Here is an 8,904-nt window from a genome sequence, read left to right on the forward strand (position 1 = left end):
CCATTCATCCTTGACAAAGGCTTCAAATTCTGCAAGATTCTTGTGCCATCTTGCATGCACTGCTCTTTTGAGATCTATCCACAGATTTGCAATGGTTTTCAATGTCAGCTTGCGCCTCTTGCGTTATTATTCCATTGTAAATTTTGAGATTTGTTTCAGATCATTATCTTTATCATCCTCTTTAACTTCAGTTTTTTTTTTTTTTTACAGATGGTGTGATGTTTGTTCAGAATTTGTTGGTATTTATTTGAATCCATTCTTCCCTCTAGCAATGACATGTTGCCTGTGCCAGTGGCTTCAACACAAGCCCAAAACCTGATCGATCCACTGCCATGCCTAAGAGTTGGAGACGTGTTCTTTTCCTAGAATTCAGCACCCTTTTTTCTCCAAACTCAACTTTACACATTGTGGTCAAAAAGTTCTATTTTGACTTCATCGGTTTCCAAAGTGCATCAGGCTTGTTTAGATGTTCATTTGCAGACTTCGGGTGCTGAAGTTTGTGGCTAGGGCACAGGAAAGGTTTTCTCCTGCTGACTCCATCATGAAGGTCATATTTGTTCAGGTATCACTGCACAGTAGAAGAGTGCACCACCACTCCAAAGTCTGCAAGATCTTCCTGAAGGTCTTTTGCAGTCAAATGGGTGTTTTATTTGTCTTTTAAACGATCCAATGAGCAGTATTTTCAGAAAAATTTCTTGGTCTTCCAGACCTCAAATTGACCTTCATCGTTCCTTTTAACTGCCATTTCTTAACATGAAGAACTGATGAAAACGGCTATTGGAGTACGCTTTACAATCGTCTTGTAGCCTTCTCCTGCGTTTTGTGCGTCAATTGTTGTATTTTTCAGAGTGCTAGGCAGCTGCTTAGAGGAGCCCATGGTTGCTGATTGTTGAGAGGAAGTTTGAAGAGTCATAGAATTTACGCAGCTTTGCAACTCGCTTCACATGGGGTTTCGTAACGATGACTGTGAACAAGTCGCAGCCCTAATGAGCTAATTAAGGTCTGAGACCTCGGATATCTTCAGGTGCCCAAACTTTTGCATTGTGCTCCTTTCCTTTTTTCACTGTACAATTGTACATAACAAAAACGATACAGTAATCTTGCATAAAAATGCTGAAAAGAAATGTTATCTTTAATTTTATGCCTTTTGGTGATCAGTTCATCTTCTGCTCACTTAACTATTCACAGTAATTGACATTTTAAGAAAGGGTGCCCAACCATTTGCATGTCACTGTCATTCAGCTCCACTACATACAACTCCAACTCACTTCTTGTACTTTTGCTACTCCTAGCATTAAGGCAAGCTATTTTTAATCTGTTACTCATTTTACTTTTGCATTTAAACATTGGGTTAGAATTTACATTACAATGCATTTTTATTTTTACCCCATTGTTTGTTCCTTCATGTACAGTTCTAAACCAAGCCTGTCCTAATCTCCGTGCCCCCTCATTCCCTACTTTAAACAGTCCTTGACTAACCTACTCATACACCTACCCAACACACTGGTGCCCCTCTGGTTCTGTTGAGACCTGTCAAACCTGTCGCGGCGGAGCAGGTCCCTTCTCTTCTAAAAGGAGTCCCAGTACTCCATTAACCAATACCCTTCTACTCAACACCAAGATTTGGGCCACATGTTGAGCCTTCTGATCGCCTCCGTTTTACCTGAACTGGCACATGGCACAGGAAGAACTTTGAGAAAACTACCTTGTCAGTCCGGCTCCTCCGCCTGGCAACTAACTCTTTTTATATTAGGATCACAGAACTGACAGACCACCTTTATGTTTGTCATTTGTTCCAATATGGACAATGACAACTGGACCTCCAACAAAAAAAAAATTGGCTCTAGGTCTCCTAGCTGTGGACCCAGAAGACAACACACCGTGCAAGAGTCTCTGTCTCCGGAGCAAACCTGTGCTTCAATCCCACTAATGGCTGAGTCCCCAACTATCACAATCTCCCTCTTTCTGGGAACTGGTTTGAAGTGACCTGGTGACCACCTCAGAATCTCCACAGACAACGGGCACCTCCTCAAGGGCTTGAAAATGGTTTGACACTTCCAGTTCTGGGGAGGAGAATTCAACACATTTTTGGGGTTTAACTGATTTTAATTGCTAAATGGGGAATTTAGTGCAGTTAATTCCCCCCTTGGGGTGTTATTGATTGTGATCTTATGCCAGTATTGTTCATTTTGAATTGATGCTTTCCTTCAGGTAATTTCACTTTTTTTTTTTGATACACTGCAAGTTGGCAGGCATTGGGCAAATGTGTGGTGTGGTATTGTTCTGAAGGGTACGCAAAGCACCTGTTGGTTACTGGGGGCTTTGTGTTTCTGGGATCCTTTTGATATTCTAAATAAACTTTTATATATATATATATGTATATTTTAATCATTTTCGTAATGATACAGTATTTCCCTGACACTACTATAACCTTGCACACCACTTTTGTCTGAAACAGCCATGTTAATTTTTACCTTCAGACTTCAACTGAGAGTTTAACTCTCCATCAGGTAATTCTTTTAAAAATTAAACTTGAGTAACGTTTAGTCACAGACCCTCCACACCCAACAGCTAACTACAAAACATCAGTCAATGCCCTTTTGACCTCATTTCAGTTGACTACCATGGAGCCACGTTAATGAAGCATTGTTCTTTTAACAACATCATATTGTAAAAAAAAGGTAGAAAGGGTATATTTAATGTAGTTAACTAGTGCTTGTAGAGTGATTGAATTTTTATTACTGTAAATTTGTTACAAAAGTAAAAAAATGTGGCTCGTTTGAAAAAACATGAGTGTTGGGTTTTTATTGCCTTTAGCTAGTAAGTTCACAATTCAAAAAGGTTGTTTGAATTTTTTCAATCTTTATATCAGTTTTTCAATCAATCCCTTTTAACTTTGCTAAACTATTACTAGCAGTACCCTGTGGCTGCGCCCACATAGTGAAACAGGACAAACTTTAAAAATCAGTAGACGTTGGCACTATGTCTGATCGTGTTCAGCTCTGATGGGAGCGCGCTCCCCCCATGGGGAGAAAAGCACATGGCCGTGATATCTCTGGCAATCGGCAGCTACCATCTAAAACACACATAGCTCTGATCTCTCTCAAAAACATCAAACATGACTCCCTAACAATCTGTAGATAATAATGTCTGATGAACAAACAGGTATCGTTAACTAAGTGGAGCCAAGGCGCACTCCAACACGTGACGAGAATAGACCGACTCGAACAGAGGCTGGCGAGTGAATGAGGAAGGCCCCGCCCACAGCCACTCTCTTGGATTTGCATAAATACATCGGTACCGCAAGGGAACTATGGTACTTAGCGGGATGAGAGAAGTCGCAAAATCAACCGGAAAGTTCAAGCAAATTTTAGAAAACAGCCAGATCAAAATCTGTTGAGTAATTCTGTTGTGAAAAGCGGACAGACATACAGACAGAACGCGCTTAGACCACAAAATGTTTAAAACCGTTTCGTAGCGAGCACCTATGGGCCATGGGTAACCTACACTCCAAATTTCAAGTCCTCTTGGTTCAGGAGATTTCGTGATGAGTAAGTCAGTGATATTTGACTTTTTTATATTCTATCTATCTATCTATAATCTAGAGAGAGAGATTTTAAACTCGCTGTTCAGCACAGTATTTACTAAAGAAGTCTTCATTATGGCTTGTTTCCATCACCGTGCACAACCAAATTCTCAGGTCTATCCAGGTCCACCTGTAAACATTGTCCTGACTCTGATGTGGTGTCATCTAAAAATGTAATCAACTTGTAATATTTTAATCTAAATCCTTATAATTTACTTTAAAAAATGACCCCGTAAGCCTGAGCACTAGCCCTCGTGTTCTGTTTGTAGCGTAGCACTTTCTCTCCTCTGCTTAATCCCTGACTGCTCAAAGCTCCTGTCTCACTTAATTTGATGATTAGGAAGCACTTTATGTATTCTTTGCCAACCAAAGCATAAAATATATGTCATATGGTCATGTCAGATCACATACTTTTATTATTTCCAGCCAAGATCTCCTCATCAAAACTTGTGGCAACTGTCCACTAAATCCCTGTTTTGGTAATTCCTCATTCTGCTATCTTGTCTTTTATGATCCACTAGCAAAATACCCGCGCTTTGCAGCAGAGAAGTAGTGTGTTAAAGAAGTAATGAAAAAGAAAAGGAAACATCTTAATAATAACGTAACATGATTGACAATGTAATTGTGTTGTCATTGTCATGAGTGTTGCATATATATATATATATATATATATATATATATATATATATATATATATATATATATATATATATATATATATATATATATATATATATATATATATATATATATACTGTGTATACACACATATACATATACATATCTACATATATATCTACATATATATATTAGGGGTGGGACTCGATTAAAAAAATAATCTAAGTAATTAGAGGCTGTGTAAGAATTAATCTTGATTAATCGTATGTAATCACACATGAAAATTTGCCCCAAATCGCAAATGGTTTTTTTTTAATTTAAAAGGGTTTTAGTGGGCGACAGAATCAAATAATAGACATGGACATAAATAATGTAAATTCAAGCTTTTAATTTCTGAAAAAAAAATGCTTTTAAACTGCATTTCAATTCAAAACAGAAAGAAAAATATCATCCCTGGTTAAAATTGGGCAGACTTTGTCTTTAAATAATAATAACCAAAATTTCAACATAAAGTGCAGTTTTTCTTCTTAAAAAAATAAGTCAGAAACATAAAAGGTAATTTGACCATCTTCATCTTTAAACTCTGAGTAACCTTAGCCATAATTATTTTGTACATTAGGCTAAAACAGTGTGATCATTGAACATTTTGTAATTAGATGTATTTAGAATTACTAACGGTCACGGAAGTCCAATGATCCCCAATAAGAGCCACAAAGTCCGCTTTCTGTAATGCATCTAATTTTGCTTGCTTTTCAGTGTGCACAAAACCATGCTTTTATCAAGGCTTCGCTCGGGTAATCTTTTGAAATGAAATTTTGCTCCGATCAGTCGTAGGAACGCACTTTATTCCGACTCTTAACATTTTTGTAGCTCTGATGTGTGTATCAATGTCATCGATGTACAGGCCCGCTGCTGGCCAAATGGGTGCCCTAAGCAGAAATTTACTTTTGTGCCCCCTCTCCCAAATATTACGGAAGTAAAAATAAAATAATAAAAAAAACACACCTACTATAGGGGCCAAAATAGAACTTTATTCAAATAAAAGTAAATACATAAATAAATCGTATCATTTATAAATTACAATTGTAGCTCTACTGCAAAAAATACAAACTAAAATTACAATTTAAATAAAACATTTATAATAAATAAAATAAACAATAATAAACTGAAATAAAATGAACACTGTGTTCTGCTGGAGCTTTCCAAAGTTCAAAATTTACAAAGGCACATTCTGCTTTTTCTTGAGGCAAAGTCGTAAATGAGCTCTTCATATGATAAAGCCTTTGCTAATTCAGAGTTGATGCTGACAATTGCCAGACCACTCATGCGCTCTTGTGCCATAGATGAGCGCAAGTACGTTTTGATGAGCTTCATTTTAGAAAAACTTCGCTCAGCAGAGGCAACAGTTACAGAGAGCGTCACTGCTATGCGCAGAGCAATCCAGAGATTTGGTTACATGCACGGGCTTCATCTTGGGCTTTTTTTTCTTTCGTTTCTCGGCGCCGGACTGTTGATGTCTCTTTCCAGGAGCAGGCATATTGTTCAATTATTATCATTTTTGGCCAAATAGGCAGCTGTAACAGAGGTGAGGGCGCGCGTCATCACGTGTGCTTAGCCTACTCTGCGTTCACCGTAAGATGCAATATATACGTTTATATTTTTGTTTATTTGTATATGTATATTATTAATATTAATTTATTATTATAATATATAAAAACGATTTTTTTGAGCAGCTGGGATGGTGCCCCCCTGGGAGTTGGTGCCCTACGCAGACTGCGTACTCTGCGTATAGGGAGCGGCGGTACTGTCGATGTACCAGGAAATCATGCATTGACAAAAGTTCCCCTTTGCTTGGAATTGAAAGTGTGATTAAATGCGTTATTTTTTAACGCGTTATGGAGTACATGCATCGAAGCCTCTCAGCTGTGCTTGTGCTAAGAAAAGGAAACATTTTAAAAATAACGCAACATAACTGGTTGGGCCACCCTTAACAGCAATAACTGCAATCAAGCGTTTGTGATAACTTGCAATGAGTCTTTTACAGCGCTCTGGAGGAATTTTGGCCCACTCATCTTTGCAGAATTGTTGTAATTCAGCTTTATTTGAGGGTTTTCTAGCATGAACCGCCTTTTTAAGGTCATGCCATAGCATCTCAATTGGATTCAGGTCAGGACTTTGACTAGGCCACTCCAAAGTCTTCATTTTGTTTTTCTTCAGCCATTCAGAGGTGGATTTGCTGGTGTGTTTTGGGTCATTGTCCTGTTGCAGCACCCAAGATCACTTCAGCTTGAGTTGACGAACAGATGGCCGGACATTCTCCTTCAGGATTTTTGGTAGACAGTAGAATTCATGGTTCCATCTATCACAGCAAGCCTTCCAGGTCCTGAAGCAGCAAAACAACCCCAGACCATCACACTACCACCACCATATTCTACTGTTGGTATGATGTTCTTTTTCTGAAATGCTGTGTTCCTTTTACGCCAGATGTAACGGGACATTTGCCTTCAAAAAGTTCAACTTTTGTCTCATCAGTCCACAAGGTATTTTCTCAAAAGTCTTGGCAATCATTGAGATGTTTCTTAGCAAAATTGAGACGAGCCCTAATGTTCTTTTTGCTTAACAGTGGTTTGCGTCTTGGAAATCTGCCATGCAGGCCGTTTTTGCCCAGTCTCTTTCTTATGGTGGAGTCGTGAACACTGACCTTAATTGAGGCAAGTGAGGCCTGCAGTTCTTTAGACGTTGTCCTGGGGTCTTTGTGACCTCTCGGATGAGTCGCCTCTGCGCTCTTGGGGTAATTTTGGTCGGCCGCCACTCCTGGGAAGGTTCACCACTGTTCCATGTTTTTGCCATTTGTGGATAATGGCTCTCACTGTGGTTCGCTGGAGTCCCAAAGCTTTAGAAATGGCTTTATAACGTTTACCAGACTGATAGATCTCAATTACTTCTGTTCTCATTTGTTCCTGAATTTCTTTGGATCTTGGCATGATGCCTAGCTTTTGAGGTGCTTTTGGTCTACTTCTCTGTGTCAGGCAGCTCCTATTTAAGTGATTTCGTGATTGAAACAGGTGTGGCAGTAATCAGGCCTGGGGTGTCTACGGAAATTGAACTCAGGTGTGATACACCACAGTTAGGTTATTTTTTATCAAGGGGGCAATTACTTTTTCACACAGGGCCATGTAGGTTTGGATTTTTTTTTCTCCCTAAATAATAAAAACCATCATTTAAAAACTGCATTTTGTGTTTACTTGTGTTATATTTGACTAATGGTTAAATGTGTTTGATGATCAGAAACATTTTGTGTGACAAACATGCAAAAGAATAAGAAATCAGGAAGGGGGCAAATAGTTTTTCACACCACTGTATATACCCGCGTTTCACAGCGGAGAAGTAGTGTTTTAAAGAAGTTATGAAAAAGAAAAGGGAACATTTTAAAAATAACGTAACATGATTGTCAATATACAGTAATTGTTTTGTGAGTGTTGCTGTCATCAAGGATTTGATCATCATTATTTCTTGCAATCAGGTTCGTATTTGGAGGATGTGTTTATTTAATGTTAGGTAAGACCCGGCACTTAAAAGTTTCTTGCTACAGCAATTTTAACTCCATTACAAAGTGATCCAAAATCTCGTTTATACCTCGTGTCTTCTCAGTAAACTTGTATCTCGCGAATACCGTCATTCACCGTGTGTCTATAAACTTAAAATAAACTTACGGTTCACGCTGTGCTTTGTTTCCGCAGTAGCTGTACTTATGAATATGCTTGTATTTATGAATACGCTTGTATGCATCACTTGCTTCATAATCTTTTTCTGCCTTCTCAATTGTGAAATGGCGTTCTTTGTTCAGCGCTGTTTGGAGGTCTTCCTTGTTCTCTACATACTTACGTAGGAGGCGTGATGATGTCACACGAAACCCTGCCCCCCACGACCATCCAGCTCAACTCCATTACATTATATGGAGAAAAATAGCTTCCAGTTATGACCGTTACGCGTAGAATTTAGAAATGAAACCTGCCTAACTTTTGTAAGTAAGCTGTAAGGAATGAGCCTGCCAAATTTCAGCCTTCTACCTACACAGGAAGTTGGAGAATTAGTGATGAGTGAGTGAGTGATGAGTCAGTGAGGGCTTTGCCTTTTATTAGTATAGATAAAGTTGCCTGTGGTACAGTCGGTATCAGGGCCGGCTTGAACTGCTCTGTTCTATTTATTGGTTTCTGAAAAAACAAAATCCAACATATGTTTGTGAAAACACTGGTCACAATCCACAAATCTGCAATGTCTGGGTTAAAAATGACATGCTCATAAGCAAGACTCTGTCCTGGCTGCATCAAGTACAAGGCTGGAACCAGCCATGGATAGCTTAGTAGGCCAATGCAGGTTCCTCTAAACAATCTCTTTGGGGTCAGTTTAGAATCACCAGTTACCAAAGCTGCAAACCTTTATTAATGTAGAAGCATGACCATGATGGTGTGAGCAATTTGAATCCAGGGGTCTCATATATAAACATTGAGTATGCACAAAAGTTTTGCGTACACCCGTTTCCTCTGGCTCTTTTAGATGTATAAAAACTAAGTTTGCCGTAAAGCCACACACATTTTCACGGTAGCCCCCTACCTTCTGTAGCACATTTCTACTCCGTTTTGCAAACTTGCTGCATCTAGCGTCAAAGCAGTGCTACTGTTTCTGTGCCATTTACCTTT

The 8,904-nt window shown here is 38.8% G+C and overlaps 1 protein-coding gene across 1 annotated transcript in view; it reads left to right on the top strand.

Moving 5' to 3' along the window:
- Nucleotides 1-1,314, top strand: part of LOC120530992 (coenzyme Q-binding protein COQ10 homolog B, mitochondrial-like) — a 38,729-nt gene extending 37,415 nt beyond the window's left edge. Inside the window, exon 7 of the transcript XR_005634051.1 lies at nucleotides 211-1,314. The gene's annotated coding sequence lies outside the window, so the exon portion shown is untranslated. The remainder of the gene's footprint in view (nucleotides 1-210) is intronic.
- Nucleotides 1,315-8,904: the final 7,590 nt, after the last annotated feature.

This window comes from Polypterus senegalus, chromosome 6 (genome assembly GCF_016835505.1).
Source record: "Polypterus senegalus isolate Bchr_013 chromosome 6, ASM1683550v1, whole genome shotgun sequence".
Lineage (NCBI taxonomy): Eukaryota > Metazoa > Chordata > Cladistia > Polypteriformes > Polypteridae > Polypterus > Polypterus senegalus.